This window comes from Protopterus annectens, chromosome 2.part1, assembly GCF_019279795.1.
Source record: "Protopterus annectens isolate FY-2018-M chromosome 2.part1, PAN1.0, whole genome shotgun sequence".
NCBI lineage: Eukaryota > Metazoa > Chordata > Ceratodontiformes > Protopteridae > Protopterus > Protopterus annectens.
The window spans coordinates 1,443,430,065-1,443,446,580 of NC_056729.1; the positions used below are offsets into that span (position 1 = coordinate 1,443,430,065).

General features: G+C 44.7%; 1 protein-coding gene across 4 annotated transcripts in view; it reads left to right on the forward strand.

Annotated features, from left to right (window-relative positions):
• HTT (huntingtin) overlaps window positions 1-16,516 on the forward strand; it is a 4,811,037-nt gene that overhangs the window by 526,695 nt on the left and 4,267,826 nt on the right. The gene's annotated exons all lie outside the window — the stretch shown is intronic.

Consider the following 16,516-nt stretch of genomic DNA (forward strand, 5'->3'; position numbering starts at 1 on the left):
GGGACAAGACAGTTTGCCAGCAAATGGATTGTTGCCTATTGTTGAGGTAACTTGAGAACCAGTTTAAGGAGGAAGTGGAGAATTGGAATTTGGAAAGTTTAGCTAGATGTTTAGAGTGAGTGGCAGTGTAGAAAGCTCTAGAAAGATCAAGAAATAAACAGGAGTCTAACATGTTGTCCTGGGCCTCAGCTACTGTACGGGTGAAGGAAAGTAGTGCTGTGGTGGGGTCTAAAGCCATGTTGGGTAGATGTTAGCAGGTTATTATCAAGCAGGTGTTTGAGTAGCTGGGTGTGAATACACTTTTCCAGAATTTTGGGAATGGGGGACAGAATAGTGATGGGCCTATAATTAGATGGATCGGTATAGTTTCTGCTCTTATGAAGAGGAATAGTGTAGAAGGATTTCCATAAGTCAGGGACACAGTCTTCAGTAATGGAACAATTTATGAGTATGGAGGTGGGATAGGCAATGGATTCTGAAGCAATTTTGAGAAAGCAGGCAGGCAGTTTATCAGCAGAGTAGGGGCAAGTTTTGAGCTTCAAAAAGAGGGATTTGATGAAGGAAATGGGGGCAGTTTGAAAGAGAAGGTATTGAAGGGTGTCATGTTTCGGGATGAAGGGGGGGTAGTGGAAGTATTACTATTTTGTGTATTGAGAGGAATTATGTTGGAGTTAAAGGAGGGGAAGATGAGGTATTACTATTTTGTGTAAGTTTTTGGGTTGTTTCAATGAAGTCGTTAAGGAGAGTGGAGTTTCAGTAGCAGCATTCTGTGGATGGCGTTGTGAGTTGGAGGATTGCCAGGATAAAGAAGATGATTAATGGAATTTTAGAATTATTTTGGGTTTTTATGTGGGTTACGTTGGTTGGAACAGAAGAAAGTTTTCTATTCATTGTTAACAAGTTTTTTTCGATAGGTTTCTGAGCTCCTTATATTTTTGAAGTAGAATTGCTTCCCAGATACTGTCTCTTTTATGCATAATGGAGCGGGTACGTTTTGTGAACCAGGGGGGCTAAGTTAGATTTTTATTCAAATTTTTCCTGATAGGTGCCATGGAGTTAAGTATGTCTAGGAATATTTTATTAAAAGATGTTACAGCCTCATTGAGAGGGAGGTGTTGAAGGAAAGACCATCTTACATTAGACACTTTGGAATTAAGTGTCTGAGTTGAACTGGTTGAGTTTACGACAATCTCTATAGAAATGGTCTTTAGGAGTATGCTTGGAGAATCTGTAGATAAAGGTCCGTGAGGGATCGCTAAGAATGTTAGGAAGTGTGCCAGGGTTATGATAAAGATTGGGGTCTGAGGTGAGAATCCAATCCAGGGTAGAACCAGAGGTTGATTTTTTGTTAGTACCAGTAGGGGAGGATACAAGTTTATGGAAACTGTGAAGGTTGAGACTATGACTAGGAGATGAAGTAGAAAGTTTGGCCAAATTAATGTTAACATCACCAAGAAGAATGGTTTCATGTGGAATATTATTAGCAAGCCAGGAGAGAATATTTTCGAGGATAGGGATATTATTTCCAGGAGGTATGTAGATGGAGGCTATGGCAAATTTGTGTATGTGGATTTAGATAACAATTGGTGATAAGGAGATCTGCAGCCTCAAAGTTGGGTATAGAAATTGAAAGTGGAAAGACAATGAGTTGTTCAGTATAAAGGATGGCAACACCTCTCTTATTCTTTCGGAGTGGAAGATGTTATAACCTGGAGATAAGATTTCTGTGTTTGATATATGGGGTTTCAGCCAAGTTTCAATATATCTATAACTATGTATTACAGAGTTATAGTGCAGAGATTGTCTGCACCTGTCACCCCTGGGATTCAGGTTACTGGCTAAAGCCCTTGCCACCCCTATAGTGCCTTTTTTAGGCAAGGTTCAAAGGACAAAACCACCACCGTAACAGATCCAAGCATGCAAAAGCTGAAGGTAATGCTACTCAGTGCTAGAAGTCTAAACCTCAAAATGCACTCTCTCGAGGCACTTCTAAAAATGGAGAATATCGATATCTGTGCAGTAACTGAGACTTGGTTCAAGGCTCCAGAGAGCACCCCTGCAATACCAGGCTACAACTCTTACCACACTTTTTGGCCACAAAACCAAGACCAAAACACTAAAGGTGGAGGAGTGCCCATATTCACACCTCCTGATTAGTTGCCCAACACAATGCATCTGAAATTCTCCAGGTGCAACTAACACTAGGTAAGACTGCAATCCTAATTGTAGCTTGCTACAGATCCCCCAAGATTCTCACTACACCTTTCTAAACATACTGGAAAATATTAAGATACAGCCAAACACCCTTATACTGGGTGATTTCAACTACCCTGCCATTAACTGGGAAAACTACTCTGGTACCAACTCCTTTTCCCAACGGTTCCTTGAATTCATAAGTTCCAGTGCCCTGGATCAACTAATCTATTGTCCCACCAGGGGCTCCAATATCCTAGACCTGGTCTTTACCAACATGGGAGATAGATATTCCACACCAGTGGTCACCCCCTCATTGGTCAGGTCTCACCATAAGCAAATCACCCTTGACATCCACATCTCACCTCCACCCCCCAGTAAGGAAACCTCCTTAAAAAAACTTCTCCAAAGCCAACTTCATGCTACTGAAGTCAGAAGTGATAAACTTCATGACACCCATGCAGACGGCATCTGAAAGTCCGACTGCAGAATCCTACACTAAGGCACTGTATGAACACATCCACTCGTGCATGAATCGTGCCATCCCAAATAGAACCAAGATGCTCTCCTCCAAAAAAAGGAAGCCAATCTGGTGGTCCCCTGCTATAAACAAACTATACAACAGAAGGAGAAACTGTTGCAGAAAAGAGGAAATTCCCAGAATGCAAAAAAACTCCCTCACCAGCCTCAGTAAGAAGCTGAGATCCCTCATAAAATCCTCAAAAGCTAGTTACGAAAATAAAATTGCCAAAGATTCCAAAGACAACCACAAGGCATTCTATAGTTATGTCAAGAATCTAAATGGCAATGCTCAGATTTGCTCTGAGCTTCAACAGAATGGCATTAAATATACTGATCCCAAGGATATTGCCAATATCCTGGCAGATCAATTTAGTGCCAACTTCACCCCCCCTCTCACCCCTTAAAAGGCCCATCTCAATACCAAAAGATTGCCAAATTCCGGTAATTACGGCCACACATGTAGAAACCTCACTCTCCAAAGCGAAGAATACAGCATCCATGGGACCAGATGACATCCCAGGCTGTGTACTACATGAACTGGCACCTCACCTAAGTGTCATGTTTAATCATAGCCTCACCTCAGGCTTCATGCCCACTGAGTGGCGCACAGCCACAGTTATCCCACTCCACAAGAGGGGATACATCTTGGATCCCGGGAACTACCATCCCATCTGTCTGACGAGCCTGATCTGCAAGGGCATGGAACACATTATCATGGAACTTATAAACAATGGCAACCTTCAAACACTGGACCCCACCCAGTTTGGGTTTGTGAAGGGCCGATCTCGTCTCCTGAACCTGATTGACTTCTTCGAATCAGTCTCCAGAGCTGTGGACGAGGGTATGGTGGTCCACAAAGCCTATCTGGTCCTCGCCAAGGCCTTCGACACCATCCCCCACTCTGGAATCATAGATAAACTTACTAAGTTGGGCATAAATACCTACGTCACTTGATGGGTTGCCAACTGGCTTACTGACAGTCCTGGGACCACTCTTGTTTGGCATCTACTTCTCTGAAGTACAGGCCAACATTAAGGGACTCTGGCTAACAAAGTTCGCAGATGACTGCAAACTGGGTGCCATTTTTGAATTTTCAAATGATGTGGATATTCTACAAAAGGGCATTACAGAAACAGATGCCTGGTGCTGCCAGAGCCATGGGCTCAAGCTTAATGCCAAGAAATGTATAGTTATCCCCTTTGGGAAAAAACATGTACCTATGAATTACCACATAGGTGGCAGTACATTAAACATCGAAAGTGTGATGAGAGACTTAGTGACACAGGTGGACAGTGGTCTCACTTTCAATAACCACATCGCCACAACAGTCAGGAAATCCTTCTATGTGGCACACCTAATCACTAAGGGCTTTTCATCCAGAAAAAAGGAGGTCATTGTCCCACTGTACTCATCCTTCATTAGACCCATTATAGAGTATAATGCCCCGTTTGGTATGTACCTCACAAGACATCTGCAACAGCTGGAAAGGCCACAGAAATACCTCACTAAAAAGATCACAGGCCTAAAGCAGATGCCGTATGCTGACCACCTAAAAAAACTCCAGCTATACTCTGTGGCATAACGTCTACTCAGAGGCGATCTCTGCTTAACATACAAGGCCATGTCAAACCCTGAGCTGTTGGACATGCTCCACGTAAAGAAATCCCAATCTCTCAGAGCCACGCGCTCCAGGGATCTAAACCATGTCATCACAATGAACAAAGCATGCTGGAGGGATAGGTTCCTGACCCAGAGACTCCCCATACTCTGGAATAGACTGCCCCTACATGTCAAGCAGAGAGTGCCTCCTTGGCCCTCTTCAAAAGGAACCTTGATGATTGGATGGGAGATAGGAAATTCACCCCCGGGGATCATGTCAGTCACCCTGCTAGACAGGGGTCCAGAGAAGTAAATATTGTGGGAAGAAATATTTAGGGAATTGTTATGGCTAGGCTTGTATAGGCCCTAGGGTCAATAGCCTAGTACCAACCTATGAACCTATGACATTGGGTTTGGCTGTTTCTAAGCAAACCATCTCCTCCTGTATGTCTAAGGCCATTTCCTTTTGTTCTTTTCATTGCACATACCTGCCTATTTCTGTTAGAGCTCACTCCTGTTGCCTCTTCTGGTGCTTTCTTCAAGGGGTTGGACATCATTTCCATCCTTGAAGCTGCTACTTGGTCTTCAGTGCATACCTTTACTAAGCATTACAACTTGGATGTGGTTTCTAGGGGCAGAGCAGGTTTTGTTCGTGCCATTCTGCATAGGTTTTTCGAAGGCTCTTCTTAGCCTTCCACCTCCCATTCCTTTTTATTCAGCCTTTGTACTCTTCTTACTATGAGGAATCCTACAACAATAATATAAAAGGACATAAACAGTTGTGTAAAATCTTACCATAACAGTAGATGTCCTTCTCTTCACAGTTGCAGTGTTTACTCCCTCCCTCCATCCCATTTTTTTTCTTAGGAATTTTCCTTTGGCTCCCCTTCTGACCAAGAGCTTTCCTTTTCCATCTACATTTTCTTCTTCTGGATGTGCATAGCCTTTCTTGTCCCATGGATACATTTCTCTTCTGGGGCAGTTCAGTTCTGGGTAACTGCATCTGTACGTCACCTTTATGTCCTGAATCTTTTATAGGTTCATAGGTTCATAGATTAGTACTAGGCTAACTGCCCTTGCAAGCCATTTTAAGCCTAGCCAATTATCCCTTGTGAGACTCAAACCCTGTACCTTGTGTTTGTAAGGCAAACACCTTAACCATTAGGCCACCCTCCCAACCCATCCATTAGGCCACCCTCCCAACCCATGGGGAGCATACATTGACATGTGGTGCATACAAGATCTAAAGGTCCTTGGCATACTGACTGGATGTTGGGCTGTCTTTGGCAGGAGATCCCTACTGTGAGGAATACTGCAACAGTGAAGAGAAGGACATCTACTGTTATGGTAAGATTTTGCACAACCGCACTTTGCCCCCTGGCCATTTCTGATTGAAGGGAGAATTACTACAAGCTTTCTCACAGACACTGGATCTATTCACAAAATAATAGGGGTGTTTGATACATTCCAACATCAGTCAACTGCCTAGGTTATGGGGTCTTAATTCATTTACTGAGTATGTGTAGCAGGTATTAATGAAGGCAAGAAAGCCTGCTGCTAGAAGATCATACATTAGCAAATGGAAAAGGTTTTCTAATTGGTGCCAGCAACATAACTAGCACTCATTCAGGACTAGTTGTTCTCTAGTCTCACAATATTTGTGTGAGTTATATTCCTACGGCCTTTCTTATTCCTGTATCAAGGTTCATTTATTGGCTGTTTCCATTATCTGCCCATAGATCCTCCTCTTTCAAGGTGGTCTTGTGTCAAAATGTTCTTGAAAGGGGCTTTGCATAAGAGGTTGCCAAGTAAACCAGTGGTCCCTCCTTTTGTTAGAGAAGCTAACACTTGCACCATTTGAATCAGCTAATCTGGCTGACTTCAGGTTCTTGACATAGAAAACAGTTTTACTGATTGGTTTGACCTCTACAAGAAGGGTATTTGAGTGTCAAGCTCTTATGGTGAGCTCAGCCTACCTCATTTTCCATAGGGACAGGGTTTTTTTTGAGAACTAATCCTTTTGTGCTTAAAGCAGTATCCAAGTTTACTTTAAGCCAAACTATCCATCTCCCCATTTTCTTTACTGAATGTAAAAATGAGGGAGAAAGCATACCCCATACCTTGAATATCCACAGACAACCCCAGTACTATTTTGACAGATTATCTCTCAGATCTTCATGAAAAGTGTTAGTTTGTTTATTGTGAAGGTAAGAAGAAGGAACAACTTGTGCCAAAACAGACCATTTCCAAATGGTTGTCTAAGGCTATTACCTTTTGTTTTACTCAGCACAACAAAATCTATTCCAGGCTGGGTCAATGCACTCTCTGACAGGTCTTGGCTTAATTTCTGGCTTTTTGTAAAGGGCTGGATTCTGGAAATATTCTAGAAGCTGCTGCTTGGTCCTCTGTACATACTTTTACAAAGCAGTATACACTTGATTCCTTCTCTAGGTCCAGATCATGCTTTGCAAGAACCATTCTCCAGGGGTTCCTGGGCACGTCTTTCATCTCACAAATGTAGCTATGGTAATGTACTTGTATAGCTAAAGCTACTTCAGCAGTGATCAATATGATGAACATAGTACAGTTGTGTAAGTTGAACTTACCTTAACAGTGGATGTTTGAATGATCATTATTACAGTAGCTGCTTTCTCTCTCCATCCCCCTTGTGTTTTTTATGTCAGCATGTAGATATTTGTTTTGTTGTTCCTAGAATAATCCTTTTTTTTCCCTGGCATGGAAGCTCTGAAGGGCTGTGCACCCGAATGTGTCTTTTCAGCTTCAGCTGCTGGGTTGCTTGGAAGATGCACTGAAGCTTTGGCAGCTGTCTGACCTTTATATCCTTGGCAGGATATAACCCATATAGCTAAGGCTACTACAACAGTGATTATTCCAGTATCTACTGTTATGGGAAGCTCAGCTTTCACAACTGTATTTTAATTCTTGGAGAGAGAGAAGACAGCATGGGCTCAAACAGAATCACCTCCTGCATGTCCCTGCTGGTATTTAATAGCCATTTGTCTTTTTTTAGCTTGGAGACTTTCCTAGGTCAGAAATGTTAATTTCTTATTTACTTTTTAAAGGAGTACCGCACCCACAGACTCAAAAAAACATGTTTAAAACATCATGACATGATGTTTCCTACACTTTAACAGCACTCTGGAATTATTTAGGATTTTAAATATTTTTATATGTAATTCCAGACTCTGACCACCTGGAGGTTGGCATGTTGACATGGTTTGGATAAATCGGGTTGCCATCCAGTATCCCAGAAATCATTGTTTGGCTCAAAAATGTTACATCATGCAGGCCTCCGTTTGCCTAAAGTTCCTGTCATTTCATAGATGTTGCATGTGTACAAAGTACTGATTAAAATAGAACAGTTTAAGTAACATTCCCTGCTGCTGGATCACTAAAAACAGAAACAGTGCAAATGCCACAGAACACACTCAAAGTGCTGTTTACTGCTGCCTTTTTTTCTAATTTAGTTTAAATGGCACTAATTTGTGAGACAATGAATTCCAGTCCATTTACTTCTCCCCTCCCCCATAACACTTAGCTTCCCTAGCTGTCAAAGTCCTGAGGGTAATTTGACCTGGTAATTCCATTGTTTGGCAGATCTCAACAGGGTGCTTGACTCATGTAATTTAATCTTTGCTCTAGCATTTCCTTTGTTAGAGGGGACATTTGTTTGCTGCACTATAGCCATGGCCTTACTTGACTGCAGTCACATCCAGTAAGGTCTTGCACCAAGGAGCTAAAGAATAAAACATTTATACTATTAACCAGTTTAGATCTTTATTAATTTAAGTGTTAAGGTATCACTTCATGCTTCCACCTTGTTAAAAATTGAGACTTACATGTGCAAAGTGTGTTGGTATGCAGTGTTTGCCTTCATATGTTTTTACTCCACTGGTTGGTTTGCAAAAAAAAACTTTTGCAGTGTCCCTGGATTTGTCTTTGTACATACAGACCCCATTGCTATATTTTCCCCTTCCTTTTTCTTGTGTCCAGAAGTCACTTATAAAAAGTAAATTTTTTATTCATTTTTTTTTTAAATAAAGGACATCAAGGTTAACTTACCTTGAATCAGATAATGGATGCCACAGCAAAGAATCACTGTTGAAATATTTGTGCATGGACAAAATCCCTTACTAAATCTATTTGCCAGCCTCCAGTTCAATTGGTGCTATGGCTTTAATATACTGGTGTGTTTGCTCATGCCTTCCAAATATCTCCACCATTACATACCAGTATTGCAGTGTAGTAACCACCCAACATGCCCATACACCTTTAGCCATCAATATGCAGCTACTCCTGTTCATGTGAGTATGTGAATTCATTTTCAGACTTAAGGTGTGGAAGCTGCACTGAATAATTCTAGGTGCTTGTTCAGGTTTCGCATGGTGCTTGCTTAGAGCTACTCTCATGTTAAGCCACTATGAATACGTTGCACTGCCACCTCTGATACCAGGGTAATGTTTTAATCTTTCTATTCCCGCACTGCACACTAGCAGTATCTGGTGCAAATACAACAGAGAAGTATGCAAGCGATACACCATCTAAGGATCATTTGCCGTGCAGAATGTACAAGTATGCATACCAAATTTCTGTGTTTCCAAGCATCGGTGTTACTACACTACTACTGAATAAAATGAACAGCACTCAGGCTGGGGGAAGGACAAGGGAGCCATGACATCACAGAATGGGTGGGTCTTATTATTTTAGTTAGAATCAGATGACAGCTGTGGTGATGTCACTTTGGGTCAGGGAACTGATTACAAAAAAAAAAAAAAAAAAAAAGTACTTGCACTGCCTGGCCTCGATGATGTCAGTAATTGGGCGACTCCAGCAAGCTTTATTCAAATGTGAGATAATCATTTTGTAAGTGAAACCATCACAGTATGAGAAGGTAGGCTTCTGTTACAGAAGTAAGGGGAATTATAACAATTGTAAATGCTTTATTGTTGTTGCTTTACAGAGGACAATGTAAATAGGGAGGAAAAGGGCAGTGAAGTTGAGGAATACATTAGAGAAACCTGTTGTACTCCTTTAAGATAAGAATAGGCACAAACTATAGAATGTCACTGGTATAAAGACCCAACTTTCTTGGGACAGAAACTTTCATTTCTTATTTCTTTTTTAAGATGAGAATGTCCACAAACTATCTAACATCAGTGGCATAAAGGTTTGTACAACAAAGCAAAGCTGCCAGTTTATAAAATGTAGTATATGCCAGTAAACCGACCATTTGCAGAGACTGTGTCCAGTTGGTTCCTTGCTTTTCCAAGATATTGATTGGGATAGGTACTGATGTACAATAAGTACCCTTCAGTATGTCAGAGCTCTACCTTGCATTGCAGTTTGGAATTCCCAGGAGCCAGCTTTAGAATACAATAGCATGGTCCACTTTTGTTATATTAGGAAGAATGGTTTCCACCTTGGTGGCAGGTGCTATATATCAGATGTCCTGTGTGTTAAGGCAAAGTGTGGCTCAGGGAAGAAAAGTTGTAGAGGAGGGATAATATAACACAGTTGCAAGTAATTTGTATGCCTAAATGTAGATGTTAAGTTGTCAATCTCACCTTCATTCTTGCTGGATGGGTTCGGAGCCGATCCTCGGCTCCGACTCGGCACTTGCTTTAGCTTGAGAACTCCTTTTACCAGCTCCAGGCAACCCTATATCCCATGATGCAAGGCGGAACTACCTCAGATCTCGTTTGCCGCTTAGCGAAAGAGGTCTCCTTTGCCAGCTGAGGTAAGTAGTTTTTGTCAAAAAGCTTAGTTAGGGAATTATTTCTCCCTTTTTTTTCCCCTTTCATAGTGTGTAGTATTTCTACAGCCCACCCTATTCCCCTTATAGTTAAAAACTTTTAAATTCTTTACATAGTTGTAAAACAATTTTAAGTTAGGCCTAGACCCCATTGGTTAATCCCTACCTGTGTGTCTGTGTGTTTGGGGATTAATTGTGTGTTTGTTGGGGTGTGTGTGACTTCTTCCTCCAGGACTATGTCAAAGGAAGGCAAGGTCTCAGGCTTCAAGAAGTGTGACTCGTGCTGTCAGAAAATGTCTCTGACAGACGGTCACACTTCTTGTGTTTACTGCCTGGGGCCTTTGCACCTGCAGGACTCCTGTGCTTTGTGTCACTCTTTTAGCCAGAGAGTCCTGCAGGAAAGGAGGAATAAATTGATCCTCCGTGGCTTACTTAAGCCAGAAGGTTCTCCCTCTAAAACAGGGTCTAGTAAACCTTCTAAGCCACCGAAGGTTCAGGCTACAGTATCTAAGCCTCCTCCAGTGGCTCCGGCTCCGTCTGAGCCGAGATCGGCTCCGGCTGGAGCCGATCTTTCTGCTTCCAAGTTAGTGGGTTCGGCACCGATTAGTTCCGACACCCGGTCTACTGTGGCCTTGTCGGCTCCGGCTGGAGCCGACACCTTATCCAGCATCGGAGCCGAGAAATCTTCGGCTCCATCTGGAATTCAGGGGACTTCGGCTCCGATGACTTCGTCCCGAAAGAGATCTCGGTCCCCTTCGTTGGAGAGTATCCACTCTGCTCCGGGGTTTCCTCTTTTGTCGGAGCGGAGCCATCGGAACCGATCTTCGAGATCTTCCAGGCTGTCTGACCACGACTTAGAGAGGGTGGTAAGCAGGCTGTTGAAGTCGCAGGCACTGGCCCAAATGCTCCATAGCCCGTCTCAGCAGACTTCGGCTATTGCTTCACCCCTTGAACTTCCTCCTCCGACTCCCCGCCAGAGTTCGGGCCGAGCTTCGGGACAGCGACTGTTTCGGCGCCGGAGCCGATACATCCTTCGGCTCCGTCGTCTTCGGCTCCGATCTCCTCCTTGAGACCTTCCTTGGAGGGATCCGGTCGTCGAGTTTCCCTTGTCGGCTCCGAGAGGGCTAGTGACATCGGACCCTTGTCCGACCCCGCTCTCCCTCTCGGGGCTTCGGCTTTGGTAAGCTCGGCACCGACATCGGCCTCGGAGCCTTCCCTCTCAGTGGAGCCGGGAATTCCTGTGTCCTCGGAACGGGGATATTCCGGTCTCCCGGGGAGGGGAGCCTTTGAGGTGATGAGGAGTGTCCTGGCTCCTGAGCCAGGTCAACGGTCCATCCCTCTAGCTCCTCCCTCTTCGGTGCCTGTAGACACCTCTTGCCAGCCTCTTGCTCTCAGGCCCAGGGATCCATCGCCCCAGGTTTCCTCATTGGGAATTTCCTCCTCTTCCGAAGTTTCTCCTGATCCTGCAGGTGAACCCCCTCGGAAGAGGACATGTAAGAGGAAACACACAGACTCCCCTGAGTCTACTACATCTGATACCGACTTAGATGAGTCGGAGGGTTCCCCGATCCCCTCTGAGGATGTCTCCTTTTCAGACATCCTTGAGCTTCTCAAACAGAGGGGGAATTGGCCATCCATTGATCCCTCCGAGGATGAGTCGGTATACCTGGAGGCTTTTGGATCCCGACCCTCCACCTCCTGGGTGTCTCCGCCTTTCGACCCACTTATGCAGGTAGTGGCGCGGAAGGCGTGGGCAGCTCCAGATTCTGTGGAACCTGTCCCCAGGAGACCATCCAAGTTTATTACGGCCCCTACGGACAAACAGTTTCTTTCAAAGGGCGTCTCTGTGGATGCTATGGTGGTGGCGGCGGCCACTAAGAAGGAACTGGCAGATCCTTCAGTACCTGTCCATCCTCCTAACAAGGATTCTAGGACCATGGACAGGTATGGAAAGCGGATGTTTTCTTCAGCGACCTTTGCTATGCGTTCGCTGAACTACCTTTGTCACTTCACCAGGCTTTAAAGAGATATTCTCAAGGAACTGGGTGAAGTGGTCCAGGATCCTTCTGCTGCTGGGGCTCAAGAAAAGATTGCCTCACAGCTAGCAATCCTGAATTCCTTATCCAACTCCTCCATGCGGCTCATATCCTATGCGGCCGATGGAGCGAGCAGGGCCGCAGGCACAGGTGTGGCTCTTAGACGCCAAGCCTGGATGCGGCTTTGTAATTTTGCGGACCCCTTTAAGGCGTCCTTCACCAATACCCCCTTTGATGGTTCGGCTTTGTTCGGACCTCAGGTGAAGGATACCTTGACCAGGTGTGAGCAGGACGGTAAAACTCTTTCTGCCGTTGGAGTCAATTTTTCCACCCCTTCTAGACCATATCCCAAGGGTCAGAAGGGAGGGAAGATGTGGTTCCGCAAAGCCCAAGGAGCTACACCGGACACACGTGGTCAGTTTACCCCCAGAGGCAGAGGGGGTAACAATAATAGACGCCGCCCTAGAGGCAGGGGGGGGTCCTCAGAACCAGGGCAACAGGGAGTCTCTTCCTGAGAAGCCTTTTCAGCATCCCTGAGGTGTTGCTCGACTGTCCACCCTTGGAGGCAGTCGGGGGAAGGATTTTGCTGTACCCAGTAGCCTGGCATTCCCTCTCACAAGATATGTGGGTACAGTCGATCATATCTGAGGGTTACAAAATCCCCTTCGAAAGGTATCCCGTACCTCAACAATCCCTTCCAGACATCTCACCCGGTCAAAGGGATTTGGCAGAACAGGAGGTTTCAAAGCTCCTAGGAAAAAGAGCCGTCCAGACTGTTCCGGCAGACCAAGTAGGATCCAGCGTCTACTCGAGATTCTTTTTGGTCCCCAAAAGAACGGGAGATTGGAGACCAATATTAGACCTGAGCAGTCTAAACAGATTTGTCAAAAAGGCAAGATTCCGGATGGTCACGCTTCAGTCCATTCTGCCCTTTCTGGGCAAGGACAACTGGATGTGCTCTATAGACCTTCAGGACGCGTACTATCACATAAAGATTCACAGGCGCTCCAGAAGGTTTCTCCGCCGGCTAGGGACCAGTCATTACCAATTCAGAGCCCTGCCCTTTGGCCTCACTTCAGCCCCCAGAGTGTTTACCAAATGCATGGCAGTGGTCACAGCTCATCTGAGACGTCAAGGATTCCAGGTGTTTCCGTATTTGGACGACTGGCTCCTCTCCGCCACCACCAGGTGTCAACTTCTTCAGACCAGAGACTACACTCTGCAGCTTTGCAAGAGTTTGGGGATTTCGGTAAATTTCGAAAAATCTTCTCTGCGGCCTTGTCAATCTATCACCTTTATAGGCGCAGAATTAAACACCGTCAAAATGTTAGCCAGACTAACAGATCAAAGAATTTGGGACATCCAAAAATTCGTTCAAATTCTATTGCAGAGCAGCAAGGTCAAAGCCAGATTGATACTAAAGGTTCTAGGTCTTATGGCTGCGGCCATTGTTCTTCTACCACTGGCTCGCTTCCACATGCGTCTTCTGCAGTGGATGTTATTCACTCAGTGGTTGTACCACAGTCTTCCGATGAGACACGAAATCTTAGTCACACAATCATGCAGAACTCATCTGAGCTGGTGGATATCTTCCCCTCTTCTTCATCAGGGCCGACCCTTTGTTCTCCCTCCTCCAGTTGCCACAGTTACTACGGATGCCTCTCTGATTGGGTGGGGGGGGCATTATCAGGGCAGGATGGTCCACGGGACGTGGCAACCCATAGAATACCATCTGCACATCAATGTCCTGGAGATGAGAGCGGTGCTTTTAACGTTGCAAGCCCTCAACGACTTTCTTCCCACGGGGACTATTGCAGTACAAACGGACAACATGTCCGTGGTCTGGTACATCAACAAGCAGGGCGGGACCAGGTCCTGTCCGTTGTGTCGAGAAGCTCTCAGACTTTGGCAATGGGCAATCTCCTCTCATCGGTTTCTGATAGCAACGCACATCCCCGGCAGGTCCAACCTCTTGGCGGACAGGCTGAGCAGATCCATTCTGATGCCTCACGAGTGGTCTCTCAATCAATCTGTAGTGGATCAGATTTTTTCTGAAGTGGGGCACACCTTGTTGCGATCTTTTGCTACACCTCAAAACAACAAGTGCCCGATTTTTCACCTTTTTCCCTACCAGGCCAACCCCTGAGAGACTCTCTAACCCAGGATTGGCCCCGGGGACTTCTGTACGCTTTTCCTCCCTTTCCCTTGATTCCACAAGTCATTCAGAAAGCCACCATGTTGAGGGCCAAGTTGATTCTCATTGCCCCTTACTGGCCTCGACAAATTTGGTTTCCGTCTCTGCATCGTCACCTCCTGGTGCAGCCCTGGCATCTGGACCCAGTTCCGGATCTCTTGATCCACCAGTCGGGTCAGCAGCACCGGGCCATTCATTCTCTCAACCTCACTGCTTGGTTGCTCCACTTCCTTCCCTAGCCAAGCTTCCGATGATCTCTGATTCAGTCAGAGACATCTTAGTGTCTTCTTTAAAGTCGTCCACCAGAACTGTTTATGCTAGCAAGTGGCGACGTTTTTCTATTTGGGCAAATTCCAGGAATATTGATCCCTTTACTGCCCCTGTGCATTCTGTTTTAGATTTCCTGGCTGAAGTATTTTATTCAGGATCTTCTTCATCTACAGTTAAAGTTCAACTGGCTGCTATTTCCAAGTATCATGTTGGCTTGCATGATCATAACATTATGTCTCATAGACTATGCAAGGCCTTTCTGAGAGGAGTTTTTCTCCTAAAGCCTCCGATAAAGCATCCTCCTCCACAATGGGATCTAAATTTAATGTTGGCATCCTTGATGCTACCTCCCTTCGAACCGTCTGCTTCATGTTCTTTGAAATTATTGACCTGGAAAACTATATTCTTACTGGCTGTTACTTCAGCAAGAAGGGTTTCCGAGATTCAAGCTCTCTGCATTTGTTCCCCTTACTTGGTTTTTCATAAGGACAGGGTATCCTTAAGAATGAATCCATCCTTTCTCCCCAAGGTTGTGTCTCAAACCAACATTAACCAATCCATAGACCTACCAGTCTTTTCCCCAAACTATTCTGACAGAGCTGAACAAAAGCTTCATTTTTTGGATGTCCATCGTCAGCTCAGGTACTATTTGCATAGAACGAAACAATTCAGGAAATCGGACCAATTATTTGTCTCCTATGCAGAAAACAGGATGGGTCTTCCAGTTTCTAAAGTGACCTTATCCAGATGGTTGTCTTCTACCATTTCCTATGTGTACTCTCTCAGAGGCAAGCAACTACCTTCTAAACCGAAAGCACACTCAACCAGGAGTCTATCCACTTCTGCAGCCTTTCAGGATAGACTATCCATTGATACCATTTGTGCAGCAGCTACTTGGGCCACTCCTCATACCTTTGTCTCTCATTACAAGTTAGACTTGGCCTCCAGAGACAGGGCCAGTTTTGGTTCCACAGTTCTCAAGAGTCTGTTCCATTGAGCCACCCGGGATACAGGTGCTAGGGACGCGGTCCCATCCAGCAAGAATGAAGGCGAGATTGACAACTTAACATTTAGAAGTTATGTACCTACCATAACGTTCCATGTTTGTTGTCTTCTCTCGCCTTCTTTCTTGCGTCCCTCCCTCCTTCCCCCTGGCCTGGACAGATCTTGAAGAGTTCCTATCAGGTTGTTTCCTCCTGAGCCTTCATTTGAGGACTCTTATTATGAACTTGGTTTTCCTAATTATGTTAGGTTAGTCCTTAGCAGGGTAGGTTAGCTACCAAACGAGATCTGAGGTAGTTCCGCCTTGCATCATGGGATATAGGGTTGCCTCGAGCTGGTAAAAGGAGTTCTCAAGCTAAAGCAAGTGCCGAGTCGGAGCCGAGGATCGGCTCCGAACCCATCCAGCAAGAAAGAAGGCGAGAGAAGACAACTAACATGGAACGTTATGGTAGGTACATAACTTCTAATTAATTTAGAGGGTGACTCTACAAACGTAACATTAAGGAAAAGACTAAAGAAGTTGAGAAGTACAGTTGAGTACTAATCTGTTTCAGAAGAAATTATGTATGTTAGAAGGGTGAGCTGAACAATTCAGTTAGAGAAGAAAATCACATCTTTAGAAATGTGTATAAGCATGGTGGAAACAGCATTTCAATATTGTAAACAGGTGAGACCTGCTAGAGGTGATACAGATTTTGTGTTGAAAGCATGAGTAGTGGTTGTCAGATGAGGTTTTGCAAAAGTTCATTAACAAATAGATATAACTGCAGAGCATTGACATTTATTGTTTTTACCCCCAGGTAAGGACTAGGGCTTTACCTGAAAAACCTTGACATCTGAGTGCAGTATAAAGAGGTTATTGAATGCATGCCTTTGGATGAGACCTAAAAAGAAGGTATTTTTCTCAAAATCCTGTTGATAGTGCTG